Consider the following 21,261-nt stretch of genomic DNA (forward strand, 5'->3'; position numbering starts at 1 on the left):
TAGCTGTACCAAAATGTTTGAGAACCTATCAAAATTGCTTCTATATTTAAATATATGTTTCTTGTTTATGAATTTTGTGATTTCTTTATCCAAACAAATTCTTGTTCTTTTCCAGCTTAAGGGAAAGTGGGTCAGTATACAAATGTTTTGAGCATACTAATGTATGTCTTTTCACCATTTTTCATACCCCGGCCACACAATTTGTTTCTCTCTCCTTCCTTCCTTCCCTCCTTCCTTCCTTTCTTCCTCTCTTTCTTTCTTTTCTTTCTCTCTCTTTTCCCTCCTTCCTTCCTTCCTTCCTTCCTTCCTTCCTTCCTTCCTTCCTTCCTTCCTTCCTTCCTTCCTTCCTTCCTTCCTTTTGACAGAGTCTCGCTCTGTCCCACGCTGAAGTGCAGTGGCACAATTTCAGCTCGTTGCAACCTCTGCCTCCTGGGTTCAAGTGATTCTCCTGCCTCAGCCTCCTGAGTAGCCAGGACTACTGGCGCATGCCATCACACCCAGCTAATTTTTGTATTTTTAGTAGAGATGAGGTTTCACCATGTTGACCAGGATGGTCTCGATCTCTTGACTTTGTGATCCACCTGCCTGGGCCTCCCAAAGTGTTGGGATTACAGGTGTGAGCCACCATGCCTGGCCCATAATATGATATTTCAAAGGCATCCTGAGAAAATACAGTGAAGTTGCCTGTAGCCAAAGGCAAGTGCCCTGTTTATAGGACTTGTACCACCCCATTAAGGGATGAGGAGAGTGCCATCTCCAACATACTTGACAACTGTTTGTGCCTCAAAAGCATGATTGAAAAGCTCTAAATTAATGCTCTGTAATTTTTTTAAAAAAGAACTTTTCCAGCCTCTAGAGGTGAAATTAGTTCTAGAATGTAATGAGACTTCCTCTTTTATGAAGAATTTAGAAAGAATAAAAGAAGATAAAGTGGTATGGGCTCTTCAAAAAGTAGGGAAGACTCAGGGAAGAGCTCTGGAGATTTTCTTATGACATTATTTTATTATTACTATCATCAGTGGATGTGGTTTATATTTGGAATTCTGAAATATCTGTCTGGATTTATTAGTACTTAAAGCATGCTAGTAGTCAGACAGACATAGAAAGGTGACTGGTAAGCAGAAAAGAATACTTGGAAGTAACTCTGGGGTGGACTATAGGACATTAAATTAGAGATCAAACAAGAGATTATTCCAAAGGAATAAATTACAAACTATTCAGACAATCTTTAAAAATCCAAGATAATTGGATGAGACCCTGAGTAGGTATCTACTGAGCTGTGTGAATTTCCCAAACTGGATTCTCCAGGACTTTATCTTTGTAAGATCATCATCTTTAGAGGTGGAAAAAGTGAATCCCTTTATCAAATAAATCTGAGAAATTCTGAAATAAAATTTTTCAGTCTTTAATATGCTCTCATTCTTTGTGTTTTAGGAGGAAACAAAAATATACAACTTTTCTCAAACATGTTTGGTCACAAACACTTTATTTTTTCTCGAAACACCTATTAATTTTTGTGAGGATACAATGGTTATTCCTAACATAAGAGCAGACCTACCTTGCTGTCTTAGGTATACTATTAGGAAAGATACATGCCAACTTTGAAGTCTACAACCATTTGGTAGCAGCAATCTGTCCTTATATTTGTTCAGTGGAAGTGCCTTTTTGTTGTTGTTTTCTTTTACTTATTTTCTAACTTGTTTCAGTATTTTTAAATGAAGATTATTATAATACAAATCTATTTGTGACATAAGTTTCTCAGTTTATATACCTGAGTTTTGTACATTTTTGACAATCTAATCAATCTTTCTAGTAGAGATTTCTTCCCACTCTGGGAAAAAGTTGATGGAAAGTTACATATGGCTTTTATAGCCTTCTAATGTTATTTAATTTTTTTCTAATAAATTAGGAAAATGTAGAGAATTATAAATTAGTGAAACTGATTTACTTGGTGAACTTTTCATACTTGATAGTAAATTCTATTTGTCATTAATCCAGTTATGTATTTTAATATTTTTTCTGTTACAATTTTTCTAAATTTTCTACAATAGAATATACTACTTCTATAGTGAAAACTCAGACTGTGTATTACATTTTGCTATATGATATCCTATAAAAATATGATCTCAAAAAACTAGAAGGAAATGTGCAAAATATAACAGTGTTTATCTTGGGATGGTGGAACTTCATGTGATTTATTATTTCTTTTATTTCCTATGATGAAAATTTTAAGAATGCATACATTTCCTGGAAAAATAAGGAAAAATGACTTTTAAGTTTAACTGTATATTTGCAAATCTTTTGTCTAAATAAATCAGAGTAAATGTCCTAAACTGTTTTATTTCACTTACTGATGTAGGAACACTTAAAAGGAAATCAGATGAAGATCACACTTGTGGAATCAATGTAAAGGAACAAAAAGGACTCTAAAATTCTTTTCTGCTTTATTTGGTAGATGTTGGAGTTGATTACTTGATATCTTTCAATGATTATTTTTCTGAAAACTTACAGATTTTACATCTGAAAGTAGATAAATAAACATAGTCAAATACCAAAGTCACTGCTTCTTTCAGTGCTTCAGAAATTACTTTGTTTAAAAGTAATTTGTCAAATACATGAGAAGTCATATTTTCAATATGACATTTCAAAAGTTTTACCCAAGTATTTTAATTAGGTATTTTTCTTGTTGTTGTAAGATGCATAATTCTTCAGTTTTGATTCTACCGTTTCAATGCCAATTTAACTCTGAAGAAATATGAAATACAAATATAATCACAGTATAAAAACTTGCATACTACTTGGTTTTCCAACCATAACATATTTTCAGAGCAAATTCCAAAAACCAGATAATTCCTCAACTTTCTGATATTGTTTGGCCCTGTGTCCCCATCCAAATCTCACCTTGAATTATAATCCCCACGACAAGGGCAGAATCAGGTGGAGGTAACTGAATCATGGGGTTGGCTCCCCATGCTGTTCTCATAATAATGAGTGAGTCTCACAAGATGTGATGGTTTTACAAGTGTCTGGCATTTCCCCTGCTTGCATTTCTCCTTCCTGCTGCCTTATGAAGAAGGTGCCTTGCTTCCCCTTGGACTTCTGCCATGATTATAAATTTCCTGAGGCCTTCCCAGCCATGCTGAACTGTGAGTCAATTAAACCTTTTTTCTTTATAAATTATCCAGTCTCTGGTATATTTTTATTAGCAGTGTGAGAGTAGACTAATGCAATAGCTTAGTTAACATTTCTAGTTTTTCCTATTTTTATCCTTCCTAAACTTACTGTCACATTTTATAATCAAGATTCTAAATTCATCTAACATGCATTTATTTATTTATTTATTTAGAGATGGAGTCTTGCTCTGTAGCCCAGGCTGGAGTGTAGTTGTGTGATCTCAGCTCACTGTAACCTCCACCTCCTGGGTTCAAGCAATCTTCCCACCTCAGCCTCCCAAGTAGCTGGGATTACAAGCATGTGCCACCATGCCCAGCTAAATTTTGTATTTTTTGTAGAGACAAGGCTTCACCATGTTGGCCAGGCTGGTCTCAATCTCCTGACGTCAAGTGATCCACCCGCCTCAGCTTTCCAAATTTCTGCAATTACAGGTGTGAGTCACTGTGCATGCCCTAACTTGCTTTTATACATATAAGATGAACTATTCCATTGTGAAATTTATTTTTTGAAGTCATTATATCAGCATCATTTTTTTTCTGGCCTATATTTTACTTGTTATTCTGTATATTCTGATTTCTGCCCTACAAACATCCTTGAAAAGATAGTCTTGAACAAAGGCAGTCAGGTGCTTCTTCTCAAAAGATGTAAAGAAATGTGAGATATGTAGAGAACTCTCTCCTTGCAGTAAAGCAAAAGGCAGAGAGGCTGCAGCTATTTCGATAGATTGCTAAACTGTGGAATTAAGGGTGGCATTAATTCTTTTTTTCTCTGCTGTTTCCTTCTGTTAGTTACTTCACTACTGTTTCTGACATCTAGCATAATGCCTCAGTACCTAATACAGAGCCCTGCATTGAAGAGTCCTTACTTTTTGAGAAAGTAGAAGGAAGGAATTCAGTTTCCTATTACTGCCATAATAAATTACCACAAACTTAGTGGTTTAAAACAACTATAGTTCTGTAGTTCAGAAGTCTCACATGGGGCTCTCTCTACTAAAATTGAGGTGTGAACACGGCAGCATTACTTACTAGAAGCTATAGGAGAAAATCTGTTTCTGTTTCAACTGCTAGAGGCCACCTGCATCCACTGGCTCATCGTCATTTTTTCTGGCCTATATTTTACTTGCCTCAAAATAAATAAAAGGTTAGATTAATTTAGAATCTTGATTGTAAAATGTGAGACGGCTCCCCTTCTCTGACTCCATAGCATCTCTCTGACCCAGCTTTCAGTGTCATATCTTTTTCTGACTCTAATTTTCGAACTCTCCCTTCCACTTTTAAGGAAACTTGTGATTACATTGGGTCCACCTGGATAATCCAGAATAATCTGTCAACCAATCAGCAACCTTAATTCTGTCTGCAATCTTAATTCCCCTTTGCATGTAACATAACATATTGACAGGTTCCAGGGATTCAGATGAGTATATCTTTAAAGGGACTATTATTATGCCTACCCTCTCGATTTTGAGGGCAGTGCCCATTCTGACCACAGATTTAGCTAACGAGCAGGTCATACAGTAACAGGAGAGTAATATAGGTGAAAGAAATCACTTAGAAGGATGTTATGAGCATGGTGAGCACGCTAAGCCTTGCTTAGCCAGTAAATCCAGTAATTATATTGTGATTTAAAAAAAAAAACAAAAAAACACTAAACTAGAGATAAGACAAGAGCATAAGCATCGATCACCATGACTTTTTTGGCCACACAGAAAAGGTTTGGCCTAACACATAGATCAATGGTTGAGAATCCAAAGTGCTGAACAGCCCTACAAGATTCCTGCTTGATGACATCCTTTTGAAAAAGAATGGATAGAATGTGCACATGGAATCGGTAGTATTCAGGCAGAGAAAGAGTGCAAAATAGAATATGATGATTTCATAGAGTGTATACTTCAGCAGAAAACGATGAGACATATGAGTACCAGCAGGAAGCAGTGGGATAAGCTGATAAAGGAAGGGAAGTACACCCCTCCACCTCACCATGTGAGCAAGGGGGAGTCTCGGCCCTAAGCAGAGCAGCTGCTGATGTCTGAAGGCTGATTCTCATTTCCTCTGTTATCCACTGGAAAGGTTGTTTACGGAAAACCTCCTGTCAGAATGTGTGAAAATACATGATTGCTCCATCACCCCCCAAAAAAAATCCACTAAACTGAATGATGCACAAATATATTAAAATGATTTTCCATTGTGGTAGAATTATGGATCATTTAAATTGTTAATGTTGTTCTGCATTTATTAACTTTTCTACAATAAGGTTTTGCTTTGTAATTATTAATTTTTCAGCATTTCAAAGCAATCTGCATAGACTGAGAAAGTTACAAACAGAAAGAAATAAATGAAATGACATGAAATTAACATACAGCTACTCTTCGTAAAAAGAAAAAAATTTATATAAACGATAAAGGCTTAATACATAAATTAGATAATAACTTATAACATTACAAAATTTAGAAAATGAGGACAGATTTCACACATAATACCACTACTCCCAACACAATCCCTTTAAGAAGTTTGGTATAGTCATTCCTATTCCAACATAAATGAGAAAATAGACATATTAAAAACACTGTAACTGTGGATCATTCTAAAATATAGTTAAATTATCAATCATCCTACTACACATTTGGCATAGGCTGTTAGTAGTATCCTATTTCTTGTCGGATGTATAGGTAAATCAGAAGGCATTAAAATGAAAAAAATTAGACTGGAGTAAATAAGGATTTTTTTTTCTGGGCTGGGCACAAATGGCTCATACCTCGTCCCAGCATTTTGAGAGGCTGAGGTGGGAGGATCACTTCCTGGGCATCATAGCAAGTCCCCATTTCTACAGAAAAACAAACAAACAAACAAAACAAAAATCACCTGGGCTTGGTGGTGCATGCCTACAATCCCAGCTACTCGGGAGGCTGAGGTGGGAGGATCACTTGAGCCTGGAAGGGTGGGGCAGCACTGAGCCATGATTGTACCACTGCACTCTAGCCTGGGTGACAGAGCGAAATCCTGTTTCAAAAAAATAATAAATAAGAGGGTTTTTTTTTTTGACAAATAAACTGATAATGGATGCCTTAAAACATGTTCAGAGGACAGAGAAACTCAGCAAACACTGTGCCTCCCATGCTTTTGTCTCTGTGTACCAAGTTAAGTTGTAAAGGATTCAGGAAATAACTAGGGCTCCTTATTCAAGAGTGTCAAATAAGAATCTCTACACAGTCTAGAGTCTCTAAAAGTTACCACCTGCAAGTCCCAGTTCACTCTTAGCCAGTCAAGAAATATATCTCACTAGCTGATGAGATTTGGACTTAGTTCTTTCACTAATTGACCTAGTACTAGCCATGCTAGTGTAGGGGAAAAAACAAAAAATTTCTTTCCTTTTTCTTAGGTTCTAGGTTGAGACACTCTCCTGAAGTCAGATTAATAAAAGAAAAATAAGCAGAAGTTTACTAACACTTGTACCCATTATTCGGGAGAGGCATCTGGGCAAATGTATTTCTCTTTCAAGATAGTGTTTTAGGGGCCTTGCTGAAGTGGTGTTTTAACAATGACCCATAAATCCTATGTAGGGACAAGACAAAGTGTTAAAAGACAACCCTTAGCCAAATTAAATTTAACAGAGTTTAATTGATCAAAAACAACTCATAAATGAGGCAGCCTCCTGAGCTAGAGTAGGCTGAGACTCCAGTGCAACCATGTGGTGGAAGAAGATTTACAGACGGAAAAAGAAAGTGACATACAAAAAACAGAAGTGCAATAGGAAACAGCTGGGTTGGTTATAGCTTGGCATTTACCTTATTGAACATGGTTTGAACAGCTGGCCCCCTTTGGCCAAAACACAGTGGCTACACAAGCGTAGTTAGTCTGTTTACACCCCCATTTAAGTTATAGTTCACTTTGTACAAAGAAACCTTTAGGCTGAACTTAAAATATGTAAGGAGGTAGCTTCAGGCTAAACATGATGTAATAGAAAAGAGTATCTTCAGGTTTCCAAAACGCAAAAAAAAAAAAAAGAAAAAAAAAGTAGGAAGGTAAATGTATGGGAAAAGGAAAGTCTGCTCCTAGATCCTCTGGCACCAGTATCTCTGAGTTCTGTTTCTGAGCTGGTAAGCAAGTGCAACAAAGGAGCCCATCTTCAGGTGGGAAATGCAGAAGGGAGGGGCAGCATGTGATCTTGCATTTCAACCTTAATTTTAGCTCAACAAGTCCCTTACTTTAGAGAAGAATATTTTGGTTTCCTTCATGCCCAGAACATGTAAAATTGGTTTTTTGCCTCTGTTTCTCTGTCTAGCACTCCTTTTCCTGACTAGAACAATTGGAGTTCTATCCAAAACCTCAACCTATAACAGATGGGCTGGATTACTGACATTGTGCCAGCTCCAACCCTAGAATACAGACTCACGTCTGCCCAGAACAGCTGAAGCCTTGCCATAGAGGGCATGATTTTCCAGAAGCACAATGCCTTTCTTCAGTATGGCTATACATTTTTTTTTTCATTATAAAAGCCATAATTACATGATACAACATTAGAATATTTTACAAATAAGGACAAATTTCACACATAATATCACTACATCCAACACAATCCCTTTAAGACGTTTGGTATAATTAGTCCTATAAAGTTTTTAATGTACAGTCATTTTTATAAACATGTAGAGCAATGTTCCCAGCTTCAGAATAAGCTATGCTTACACCAGAACTCAGACATGTCTGGGCACATCTCAAGGTCTTGCTGAGGCCTGCCAGGGGAGAGAATTGTGAGATGAGTGAGGCTCCCAGTTGGGATTCATACCAGCCCCACAGACCCACATATGATTTCTGGGGAGAGAGAACAATGAATGGATAGGAAAAGCTCTTCCCACCAACTAACCAGCAAATGGAAACCTAATTTCATTACTGCTTGAAACCCAGATATCAGAGTTTATCACTAAAGTAAGGGAAGAGTGATTCCTACAACTTCAGCAGGAATACAGTAGCACTTCTCCTTTAAGGGCTTACAGATAGCTTTCTCAGGGCACTAACCCAGAGGAGGAATAGGAGGAGGAGGAGGAGAGGGCAAGCTATGATCAGTGAGATGACTGAGATCATGAGAACAAATGAGAAGGCCTCTGGAAATGTGAGGAAATGTCTGATGCTTCTAAAGAAGTTGAGGACAGAGGAATGTTATTGTGAACCTGTCATTCCACCTCTAGCCTGGAATGGCTTAATGGAATTCAGGTTTATTTTGGAGCCTCACGGAGCAACGTTATATCCTGGTGCATTGTCTCCGTGCTCCAAAGATCACTTCCTTCCTTAGAATTATAGCTAATTGACATGTTAGAGACAGTGGTGGGGACTACATTGCAAGCTCCTGGAAGACTGGGACTGTGCCTACCTCATTCCCTATTCCCAACACTTAGCACAGTACTAGCACATAAGAAGTACTCTGTAAACAAATGCTAAATAAATGCCAAATAATTGCAAAATGCAGCCTAGTACACTTGGTGTACTAGGAACATTTGGAGGTCATTGCTGATTTGGAGAAACCAGTGAACTCTGTGACAAGGCTAAAATTGAAGACATCCTGCAAACTGCTCTAAGCTCTTCAGAGGATAGAAACTGATAAAAAGCCTGAAAATCATTGAAGGGCTTATTGCAGACCATCTGTACAACTGTGATGGAAGGCTGTGGGCAGGGCGTGATAGCTTTGGAAAGGTAAGGAGTGATTAGCTCTGAGAACATTAAAATAAGGAGGCTTTTGTGGATAAGAGTTAGAAACCTGAGAACTAGAAACAGGTCAGAAATTGGGCATGCACACCCAAGGTTATGTGAGCCGGAGAAGTAAATTCAAATGCAAAATTTTAGTGGCTTAACATAATAAAAACACTTGCTATTAGGAAGTGCAAATGCTTATCAACTGTCTGGAGGGTAATTTGGTAACATTGTTATAACCAACTATGTGCCAGACTTTAAATGTATTAACTCATTTTGTTTTCTCAATAGTCCTGAGCTAAGTATTAATTTTAACTCTTTCATATAAATGGGGAACTCAGATGAATTAACTAATCCAAAGATGTACAGTGAAGCTGCAAATACAGGCAGCTTAGATAGTCACAATTTGAACCAGGCTCTGATCTCTTTCTGTGTATTGAGAGGTGAGGGCCTTCTGAATGATACTTCTGTTTCTAGGAATTTCTTCTAAGGAAAGTCAAATATGTTACTAAAAATATTTTGATTATAACTTGAATTATAGTGGTGAAAAAAGTGTAAGCATTCAAAGTGAGGCAGCAAGTCCTAGGTGTAAAGAGACCAAAGGTTTTAGAGTCAGTTCTGGGTCAGATCGTGTCTCTGTCACCTACCATGGGACCTCAGACAAGTCACTCTAAGCTTCTTCCATAAAATTCAAATAGTAATATGCTTACCTCACAGGAATTTGAAATAGGAAAGTACTGTTTTCTGGAAGGCTCAGCTAAAGATGTGACTGAATGAAAATAATAGCTCTTTGAAAATCTCCAAATTTGGTTACTTAATTATACAAATAGAGCAATGTTTTGCCACTGATACAATCACCTTAATCTTCAGTGCATTAAAATTAGGGAAACCTCAAGGGAAACTGTAAAAAGTGAAAATTCTAAAAGATTCCACAGCAGCTCCGATGAGAGTGAGTCTTTTAAACCTCTGTCTGCGTTCTCCGTAGATCACCATAGAATGGTGGTGGAGGAGGTTCTGCTGCTTGGTTTTGCTGAGACAAGGTCCATCATTGTTCCACTTTAGTTCAAAGATGCAAGGTCACTAAGCATGCTTCTTTTTTGTTTCAATTTTAGGAATTATCGCATCTTATTCTACACCACTTTAACATTCATGTAATTATTGAAATTTCACCACCCAAGGCATAAAAGGAAATACAGCCTGGAAGCAGCAATTTTTTTAGATGCAAGAGTGCCTTTGAATCCCAGCTCTCTTACACTGGTCCACAAAGTGAAACATTTAGTTCTTTATGTACTTGTGGAACAGAATGAAGGAGGATGCCTTGAAACTTTTATCTTTACTGTAACTTAATTTCTTATTATTTATTGTATTGCCTTTCTTTTCAATTTGAAAGGATAATAAGAGAAATAATTACAGGGAAACTACGTTTCAGTTTGAATATTTTGAACAAAGCAACCTATTGAGTCCTTGACATTTTTTAGAAAATCCGCCCACAATGGAAAAAAAAAAGGTTTGCTGCTTTAAAAAAAAAAAAAAAAAAGAGACAGGGTCTTACTCTGTTGTTCAAACTGGAGTGCAGCTGCACAGTAACAGATCATTGTGCACAGTAACAGTTCATTTCAAACTCCTGGGCTCAAGAGAGCCTCCTGCCTTGACTTCCCAAAACAGTGGGATTACAGGAGTAAGCCACCTTGCGTGGCCTGCTGCTTCTTAAGGCTCATTTTAAACAACTTTAAAATACAAGTTGAAATTCATGAGAATTATCGATGATTCCTGCAATATAGTGAGATCCATTTAAGGTCAGAGCACCAGTAAAAAAAAAAAAAAATTGCTTCCCGGAGGAAATATAGACCCTAGAATAGATGGTCCTGATTATCCATAATACTGGCAATAAATAGCATATAGGAACAGGCGCTATGTGCTGGAACATACTACTTCTTTTTTAAATGTTTTAAACAATTTTTAAGCAAGGATTCTGCTTCCATAATCTTTGGATTCTTCTAATCCATAAGATGATTTAAACCCCTTTTTTGATCCCAGTCCAGATTTTAGTCATGGCCAGAGCCACTTGCTTTCCGGCTGAGGATAACTCGAGGAAAATGAGACAGGCACAGGTGGCACAAAGGAGTGTGCTGACTATGTTCAGGTACACAGAAGACAGAGACAGAAAAGTGCTCAGTATGCAATATGTAGAATCATTTTGCACATCTAATTTTTGTTATTCGGGAAGACTACTTAGAAGAAAAGTGCTACTGTTAATCAGCATCCAGTCAGAAAAACAGCCCTCCCAAGGTAGTTCAACAGAGGTAATTTGGTATAGAGACCTGCTACAAAGACCTGAAATTTGCAGCCATCACAATTTTCTGTCAACAGCATCTTTACCTCCAGGCTGTTTCTTTCATTTCACGTCTTTTCAGGTGCTTTCTTCTTTGAAATTTTTTTCTCCATATAGATTCATTATAATGTAGTTTATATATTTATATTTAGTTTTAATATAATTATTCTAAACCTCTTATTTTTTTATTCTTTTATTTTTATTTTTTTTATTTTTGAGACGGAGTTTCGCTCTTGTTACCCAGGCTGGCGTGCAATGGCACGATCTCGGCTCACCACAACCTCTGCCTCCTGGGTTCAGGCAATTCTCCTGCCTCAGCCTCCTGAGTAGCTGGGATTACAGACACATACCGCCACACCTTGATGAATACTATCTTTTCTAAAAGATGTGTAAGTGTGTTTGTGTGTGTGTGTTACATATTAGATATGGTAGAATCTGTATAGGACCTGGACATTGGAATTATTAGCATGACCCTTAAATTATGTTGATCTTCAAAATGAGATTATAAACCATAAGAGTGAAGATCTTGGACATGCTATATAAAATAGCAGTCAGCTCTGTTGTTTGCTGTCCCTTTGCCTTGCTTTATTTCTTCGTAACATTTACCACCACCTAGCTTACAGTTGTATGTTTTTATATTTATTGTATGCATATTTCATTAGACTCTAAGCACCATAAGAACAGGACATTTCTTTCATTCTCTGTTTTATTCACTCACTTATTCACTCCCTGGTACATAGAAGGTGCGCAATAAATATGTCTTATTTGGCTGGGTGCAGTGGCTCATGCCTGTAATCCCAGCACTTTGGGAGACCAAGGCAGGCAGATCACCCGAGGTCAGGAGTTTGAGACCAGCCTGGCCAACATGGTGAAACCCCATCTCTACTAAAAATACAAAAATTAGCTGGGCATGGTGGCATATGCCTGTAGTCCCAGCTACTTAGGAGGCTGAGGCAGGAGAATTGCTTGAACCCAGGAGGCAGAGGTTGCCATGAGCTGAGATCATGACACTGCACTCCAGCCTGAGCAACGGAGCGAGACTCTATCTCCAAAAAAAAAAAAAAAAATTAAAAATGTGTCTTATTTGAATGATTGAATATTGCTTAAATAAACCATGAAGATTCTTTGTTTTCAGATTTAACAGAACAGAAATAACATATGACAAAATATTGAAAAATTTGTAAATAAGCCAAGTTTTAAAAACTTTCAAGTGTCATGTTTTATTATCCCTTTAAAATTTTAATGTGTCAATTATTTGGCTAAATCTGTGCAGGAAAGAAGTATGAATCTCAGGAAAAAAAGTATTTTTTCTTTCCAAGTAAATTCAAGAATTTTGCCTTAAAAATGTGAGATAAACTAAACTCTCTAAAACAAGTAGCATTGCTAACGATTTCAAAACATAGTTGCCCTGACCTTCATGGAAAGTCACAAATCTGTTTTTCATTTAACACAGACTTTATTTGCTAAATTTTTAATAAGTAAATTAAACCTGCCACATCATAAAAATTACCCCTGGATAGTGAATATATGTATTCTAAATTTCTAAAAAGCAAGCATTCTCAACAATTAAAAGATAAACTGTTTATTTTTTAGACTGGCAAGGCTACAAAGAAATAATGAGATGGCCAGGGTCAAAGCTACTCTGGCTTTGTCCTCCAACCACTCTTGGGCATAAGAATGCATTTGTCACAAGTTTTAACAGAAGTTACCAGCAAAGTTAAATGAAGGAATGGGATGTATTCTTTTTTTCCTTTTTTTTTTTTTTTTTTTTTTGATACAAAGTCTCACTCTGTCACCCAAGCTGAAGTGCAGTGGAGCAATCTTGGCTCACTATAACCTCTGCCTCCTGAATTCAAGAGATTCTCCTGCCACAGCCTCCTGAGTACCTGGGACTACAGGCATGGACCACCATGCCTGGCTAATTTTTGTATTTTTAGTAGAGATGGGGTTTCACTATGTTGGCTAGGATGGTCTTGAACTCCTACCTCATGATCTGCCTGCCTTGGCCTCCCAAAGTGCTGGAATAAAGGCATGAGACAGCGCGCCTGGCTGGGAATGGGATGGATTCTAAACAAATGTTTATTAAAACCCCACAACTGTGTTTATTTTTGGTAACTCGACCTCCAAAGCAGAGTAATTAACTCAAATATACAATAACAGAAATGTTTTTTTCATTTATAAAAGGAAGTACAAGTTAGATTGGAAACAATAGGCAAAGAATCATTAACATTAGTCATCCTTACAACCAAAGCCTTTGCTTTCTGATTCACTAGGAGGTGAACCAGTTAATGTACCAATGCCCTGCATATTTTTATTGTATCTTTTCTTCACATGTCCTTTTCACTGTAGCCTTCTCTTTTCAGACCCCTTCCTACCTCTCACAACACAGTCACACTACATAGTCAAACACACACAAAGCTCTGTTTTTGGTATAAAGCTATTGTATGCCTAAAGTTTAATGTTAGCATGTTGTCTTTATTGAAGGGCCTTGTCATAATTATCTCATTAGCACAGTTACAGCAATGGCTGCACATTACGACAGAAAATCATATGGAGAAAAGTTATTCCCTTTTCTTTTTCTAAAATACCTACCTTGTAAAGAAAGCAATTACTTTTGTCGTCTCCTGCAAGTATAAAGAAGAATTTTTTAAGTTAGTTTAGCCTCTGAAATCCCACAGAATAGTATTTATATCAAAGTCCCAAAAAAGCGGTTAAGAATGTTGACTCAATAATCCCAATGCTAGTAAATCTATCATTAGAAAATATTCCAAAATATGGGAAAGTATGGATGTGATTATTGTTACAAGTAATACAATTAATTCTGAAAACGTTCAGCAAATTGTATTTGAAGAAAAGATAGTAGATAAGTCACAAAATTAATGGAACATTTCTAAAACAGGTTCAGGGTTGAACAGGAGCTAAAATATAGCTCTAGAGTAGATGCTCCAGGCTGCAGACCTCCCTAAAATCTCTTGTCAATATCCTCTACTGGAATTAGCTCCAACTGCTTTTCCTGTCTTGGTTTCACTGTGCTTGAGATTAAAAACCCCAGAAGGCTCATTGGCTTTGTGTTTTATTTATTTATTTTTTTGAGACAGAGTTTCGCTCTTGTTACCCAGGCTGGAGTGCAATGGCGCGATCTCGGCTCACGGCAACCTCCGCCTCCTGGGTTCAGGAAATTCTCCTGCCTCAGCCTCCTGAGTAGCTGGGATTACAGGCACGCGCCACCATGCCCAGCTAATTTTTTGTATTTTTAGTAGAGACGGGGTTTCACCATGTTGACCAGGATGGTCCCGATCTCTTGATCTCGTGATCCACCCGCCTCGGCCTCCCAAAGTGCTGGGATTACAGACTTGAGCCACCGCGCCCAGCCTGGCTTTGTGTTTTAAAGCAACGAACACTCCAAAATACAGTGGATGAAAAATAAATACAAATTTATTTCTCTCACACTCCAGATTATAATTCAAGGCTGATAATCTGTCCCACAATGCTATTCAAAGACCACGTGGTTTGTTTTGTTTCATTGTACTACCACCCCTTAGGGATGGTCAACTCTAGCCAGATAACCATAGATGGCTCACAGGAAAGGGGGCTACAGAGCATAGTGGATAAGTAGCTTAATTATTTTAAATGATGCTGTCACCTAGAAGTTGAATATAATATTTTCAAAGGATACTATCCATCTTTCTCAAAGAAACTGGGACCTGCAATAAATATAGTTTGATAGGATGCATTTTGTAGAATTTTTTTCAAAGATTTAAAAATGTCAAAAGAGCCTTATAATTACTTTACTATAGCCATAATACTGCAATATAATTCAGCAAAATCAATCATTTAATTTAATTTATAAAACTAAAATTTTTGTTTATAAATATAAAATAGGCTTTTAAAATTCTGAATATAATATTTATATTCATTTCCCATTTTCTGAATGCTAGCCACACATACACAGATCTGAAAGTAAAGTTAGAAATGTGGTCTCCAAACTAAAACTTGGAAATATTCCACTACTAAAAAATGGCAGAGAATGAATGCTGGGGACGACAGCAAAGACTAGAATCAAGCAAGTACATTGCCTACTGTACAAAATTTAAGGAGGCACTTGAGGTGATAAGGTTTGTTTCTGTGTCTCCACCCAAATCTTATCTTGAATTTGTAATCCCCACGTATCAAGGGAGGGACCTGGTGGAAGGTGACTGGATTATGAGGGCAGTTTTCACCATGCTGTGCTTGTGATAGTGAATGAGTTCTTATGAGATTTGGTGGTTTTAAAAAGGATTTGGCAGTTCCCCACTGCTCTCTTCTCTCCTGCCACCTTATAAGATGTGCCTTGCTTCCCCTTCACCTTCTGCCATGATTGTAAGTTTTCTGAGGCCTCCCCAGACATGCAGAACTGTGAGTCAATTAAACCTCTTTCTTTTATAAATTACCCAGTCTTGGTTATTTCCTTATAGCAGTGTAAAAATAGACTAATACCGACCGGGTACAGTGGCTCATGCCTGTAATCATAGCACTTTGGGAGACCGAGGTGGGCAGGTCATTTGATGTCTGGAGTTTGAGACCAGCCTGGAAAACATGGTGAAATCCTGTCTCTACCCAAAATACAAAAATTAGCCAGTCATAGTGTTGCATACCTATAATCCCAGGTACTCAGGAAGCTGAGGCAGAAGAATGGCTTTAACCTCGCAGGCAGAGGTTGCAGTGAGACGAGACTGTGCCACTGCACTCCAGCCTGGTGACAGAGTAAAACTCTGTCTCAAAAAAAAAAGAAAATTGACTAATACACTCAGTGTTGGATAAATGCATGTGTTCCTTCAACTTTGCACCCTAAGGACTTCACTTGCCTTAACCTAGTTCTGGTTCTGCTTGGTACAATTAGCAGTTTTTGCCACCCCTAGCTTACATTACATAGGAACACAAAAATAGCTTAATTTATCAAAAGTATATACGTTGGGGAAGAACTATTTCCTCAGAAAGAAATTGGAATACTATTGGTGAAAATAATATAAATGTACGTTGTGTGGCCTGAAAAAAAAAAATAACCATTACAAACATGAAGATGGTTGTGATATATTTCCAAATCCTCACAACTTTTTATACTACTGTATCCACATCCTTTGTCATGTAACTTTTCAGCTCCCTCACTTTGATCAGGGTTGTATATTTGATGAGCTTTGACCAACAGAATGCAAGCAGAATAGAACAATATTGGGAAAATTTTATTTGCTTTAAAACTTTATTCAAGACTACTCCTATGAAAAGGGTTTTTCATATATAGTTTTTATGTTGAGGTGGGTTTTTTCTATTTCTAGTTTGTTGTGCATTTTTATCATGAAAGGTTATTAAATTTTGTAAAATGCTTTTTTTTGCATCAATTAAGATGATCATATGAGTTTTCACCTTTATTCTGTTAATGTGGTGTATTATGTTAATTAATTTTTATATATTGAAACATCGTAGCATTCCAGGAATATGTTCTACTTGGACATAGTGTGTAATCCTTTTAATATGCTGTTGAATTGTGTTTGCTAGTACTTTGTTGAGAAGTTTTGCATCAGTGTTCATAAGGGATAAGAATATAGAAAGACAATAGAGAAAATAAATAAATAAATAAATAAATAAATAAAGTCTGTACTTTTCTTGTAGTTTTTGTCTGGCTTTGGTATTAGGGCATTTTTGGCCTCATAGAATGAGTTGTAAAATGTTTCTTTAGCTTTTTTGGAAGAGCTGAAGAAGGGTTATTGTTGGCTCTTCTTCAAATGTTTGGTAGGTACTGGGATTTGCCAGTGGAGCTGTCAGGTTCAGGGCTTTGTTGTTGTTGGGAGGTTTTTGATTACTAATTCGACCTTCTTATTAGTGATGAGTCTATTCAGATTTTCTATTTATTTGTGTTTCAGTCTTCCTGTTTCATTCTCTTATAATCTCTTTATTTCTATAAAATTGATATGTCTCTATTTTCATTTCTGATTTTAGCAATTTGAGTCTTCTCTGTTTTTTTCTTTGTCACTCCAATGGTTTGTCATTTTGTTAATCTATTTGAAGAATCCACTTTGGGTTTTATTTATTTTCTCTATTGTCTTTCTATATTCTTATTTTATATATTTACTTATTTATTTATGTCTGTTTGTTTGTTTGAGACAGAGTCTCACTCTGTCACCCAGGCTAGAGTGTAGTGGCAAGATCATGGCTCACCACAGCCTCGACCTTTTGGGCTCAACCAATCCTCCCACCTTAGCCTCCCAAATAGCTGGGATCACAGGTACATGCCACCACACCCCACATTCAACTAATTTTTATTTATTTATTTATTTTTATAGAGAGAGCGGTCCATATGGCCAAGGCTGGTCTCAAATTCCTGGGTTCAAGCAATCTTCCCACCTAAGCCTCTCAAAGTGTTGGAATTACAACCATGAGCCACCATTCCTGGCCTATTTCATTTTATTTATCTCTGTTTTAATTATTTTTATTTCTTTCTTTTATTGCTTCTTGAGTGGGCCAACCTTATCCCCTCTTAAATCCTTTACACTAGCTTTCACCATTGCTTGGGGTATTCTTTACCTATTTTCTAGCTGGATTGTTTCTTTTTTTCTCCTTCTCCACCTTCCCCTCCCCTCCCCTTCCTTTCCTTCTTTCTTTTGTTTTTGTCTTTGTTTTTCTCTCTCTCTTTCTCTTTCTTTGACAGTGTCTCACTGTGTCACCCAGGCTAGAGTGCAGTAGCATGATCATAGCTCACTTTAAGTTTAAACTCCTGGTCATAAGTGATCCTCCTACCTCAGCTTCCTGAGTAGCTAGGACTACAGGTTTGCACCACCATGCCCAGCTAATTTTTTTTTTTTTTTTTTTTTTGCATATACAGGGGTCTCACTATATTACCCAGCTGGTCTTGAACTCCTGGGCTCAAGTGATCCTCTTACCTCAGCCTCCTAAAGTACTGGGATTACAGTCATTCTTTCCTTGAGTATTCAATTCCTCAGGAAACCTTTATTTTCCACACTAGAGTAGCCTACAGCTATTCTCTATTATATCACATTTTATTCTTCATAGCCTTTATGACTTTGTGATTCCTTTAGTCCATTTTGCATTGGACTAAAGGAATACCTTAGACTGGGTAACTTATTAAAAAAAGTTTATATGGTTTACAGTTCTGCAGGCTGTAGAATTGTGGCACCAGCATGTGCTCAGCCTCTGGTGAGGCTTCAGGAAGCTTACAATGATGGTGGAAGGCAAATGGGGTGCTAGAGTATCACATGGCAAGAGAGGGAGCAAGAGAGGAGGAGATGTCAGGCTCTTTTAAACAACCAGCTCTTCTGTGAACTAATAGAGTGAGAACTCACTGTTTACCATGGAGAGGGCACCAAACCATTCGTAAGAGACCCAAACACCTTGCACTAGGCTCCAGCGTGAACACTGGGGATCACATTTCAACATGACATTTGAGGGGACAAGCATCAAAACTACGTCAGCGATATTTTCTTATTTCATTTTGTTTGCTCCCTATGACTACTACATGCATGTACACACACACAAACATGTGCATGCACACACATTAGAATGAAAGCTCTGTAGTAACAGGAACCTTCTCTGACTGGTTTAACCACTGCATCCCAAGTACCTAGCACAGTCCCTGGCTCAAAGATAAAAGATGCTCAATAAATATTTGTTGATACCTCTAAGATGTTGCAAAGGTTATTATTGTGAAAAAGGAATGCTTGATTGAAAAATGTACTGCACCTTGCTCCAAGGAGATTACTGAGAAATAAGTAGTTTTAGATTTTAAGATGAGGCTAGATGTGGTGGTTTACGCCTTTAATTCGAGCATTTTGGGAGGCTGAGGTGGTAGGATCACCTGAGGCCAGGAATTTAAGACCAGTCTGGGCAACATAGAAAAACCTCATCTCTACCAAAAAAAAATTTTTTTAAAGAAATTTAGCTGGGTGTGGTGGTGCGCCCCTGTAGTTCTAGCTACTTGGGAGGCTGTGATGAGACGATCAATTGAGCCCATGAGTTGAAGGTTACAATGAACATGATTGTGTCAGTGAACTCCATCCTGGGTGACAAAGCAAGACTCTGTCTCTAAAAAAGAAAGAAAGAGAGAAAAATAGAGAGAAAGGAAGAGAGAGAGAGAGAGGCAGAGAAGGAGGGAGGAAGAAAGAAAGGAAGGGAGAGAGAGGGAGGGAGGAAGGAAGAAGGAAGGAAGGAAGGAAGGAAGGAAGGAAGGAAGGAAGGAAGGAAGAAAGGAAGGAAGGAAGGGAGGAAGGGAGGAAGGAAGTTGCAGTGAACTAAGATTGTACCACTTGCACTCCAGCCTGGGTGACAGAGCATGACTCTGTCTCCAAAAAAAATTTAACTTATCTGTGCCTTGGTTTCCTCATTTCTAAAATGAAGATATTAGATTAATTGACAAGTACCTTCTAGCAATCTGATCTATAATCTCATAATTATAGCTCGACTTTACTGGTTTGAGATAAATTTTTAAATTGTTAGATATTCATATACATTTCTATATTTTTAATGCTAAGTTCTTTGATGAGTCATTAATAATCCACTTACAATATTGTATCTACCAATTGGAACACAGTCTGCTTCACAGATTTCCATGTTTTTATGGCATTTCCAGAACTGAACTACAATGGAGTTTTTCCTACCCTAGGCAAGATGAGTCGTTGACTCTCATTCCATGTTTGTTGCATTTTTATCTTGAGTCTACCAATAGGAGAGCCAAGATATAGTACGACCAATTGTTAAGAAAACATAAACAAATAAATAAAACTGGACCTAGGCCAGGCATGGTGGCTCACATTTGTAATCTCAGCACTTTGGGAGGGCAAGGTGGGAGGATTTACTTGACTCTAGGAGTTCGAGACCAGCCTGGGCAACATAACAAGACCCCATCTCTATTTTTATAAAATTAATTAATAAATTATTAAAAAAAAAAATAAAAAGCCAGACCTAGTGAAATAAAAGGAAATTAGTTAAAAGGGTAGTTCATTAACCTGGTAATTTAAAACTGCTGTTTTTAAAATTTTTTTATTTCCTTATTTCTTTATTTATTTTTTGACAGAATCTCACTTTGTAGCCCAGGCTGGAGTGCAGTTTGTGATCTTAGCTCACAGCAACCTCCGGCTCCCAGGTTCAAGCCATTTTCCTGCCTCAACCTCCTAAGTAGCCAGGATTACAGGCACATGTCACCCTGCCCAGCTAATTTTTGTATTTTTAGTAGAGACGGGTTTTCTCCATGTTGGCCAGGCTGGTCTCAAACTCTTGACCTCAAGCTGGTCTCAAACTCCAGCCTCGGTCTCCTAAAACGCTGGGATTATAGGTGTGAGCCACCCTGCTTGGCCAAAACTGCTGTTTTTATTTAGGAACGAACCAAGTGTCCAAAATCTAAAAAATCAGCCTCATTGCTTGTGCTGAATGCTGTCAGTAATCCTGCTGCTACTTATAGATTGGATGTAATTAATTACATTACAAAAGTGCATAAATAACACTAAATCAAAGAGTTGCACTTTAAGATAACAACTAAAATAATAATAGGTTAAGGAGGAAAAGAAGTATTTTCATACTCTATGATATTTATAGAATAAATCACAATTGCATTTCATTATAAAAGACGTGAATCTAAATATAAAGAGTAACATCAAGAGGACAATACTGATGCTTAATCTTTTAAGATCTTGAATGTAAACAGCTGTAATACATTAGAAGAAATAGATCTTAGCAGGTAAAGTGACTTTACCTTCCCAGCTTCCTGATCCATCATTAAGGACCTGTCACATCTGTGCTGAGACACACACATGCGCACACACACATAAATAAGATATTTTTGGTACATTTAGAGTAAAAAAAAAAAGTTTCTGAGCCAAAACAAAAAGACCGTTTCATGTCTTCAGAGATTGAAAGTGGGAAAGACTGACCGTAAAAACCCAAGAGGCAGCTCGGCTCATTAAGAAAACTGTAGGTTGTAACTGTATAAGGTAAAGTTTGATTGTTTTCCGGTTTCGTTGACATTTAGGGACACGTACAATTGTAAAATGCCTTCTGTGGATATAATCTATTTGATTGTTACCATTTCTTTAT

General features: G+C 37.4%; 1 pseudogene across 1 annotated transcript; it reads left to right on the forward strand.

Moving 5' to 3' along the window:
* The first annotated feature begins 8 nt into the window (after window positions 1-8).
* LOC128931573 (NADH dehydrogenase [ubiquinone] iron-sulfur protein 5 pseudogene) lies at window positions 9-7,694 on the forward strand (annotated as a pseudogene). The gene has a single exon (XR_013532977.1). The product of XR_013532977.1 is annotated as an NADH dehydrogenase [ubiquinone] iron-sulfur protein 5 pseudogene (transcript).
* Window positions 7,695-21,261: the final 13,567 nt, after the last annotated feature.

The sequence above is a fragment of the Callithrix jacchus genome, chromosome 3 (assembly GCF_049354715.1).
Source record: "Callithrix jacchus isolate 240 chromosome 3, calJac240_pri, whole genome shotgun sequence".
NCBI lineage: Eukaryota > Metazoa > Chordata > Mammalia > Primates > Cebidae > Callithrix > Callithrix jacchus.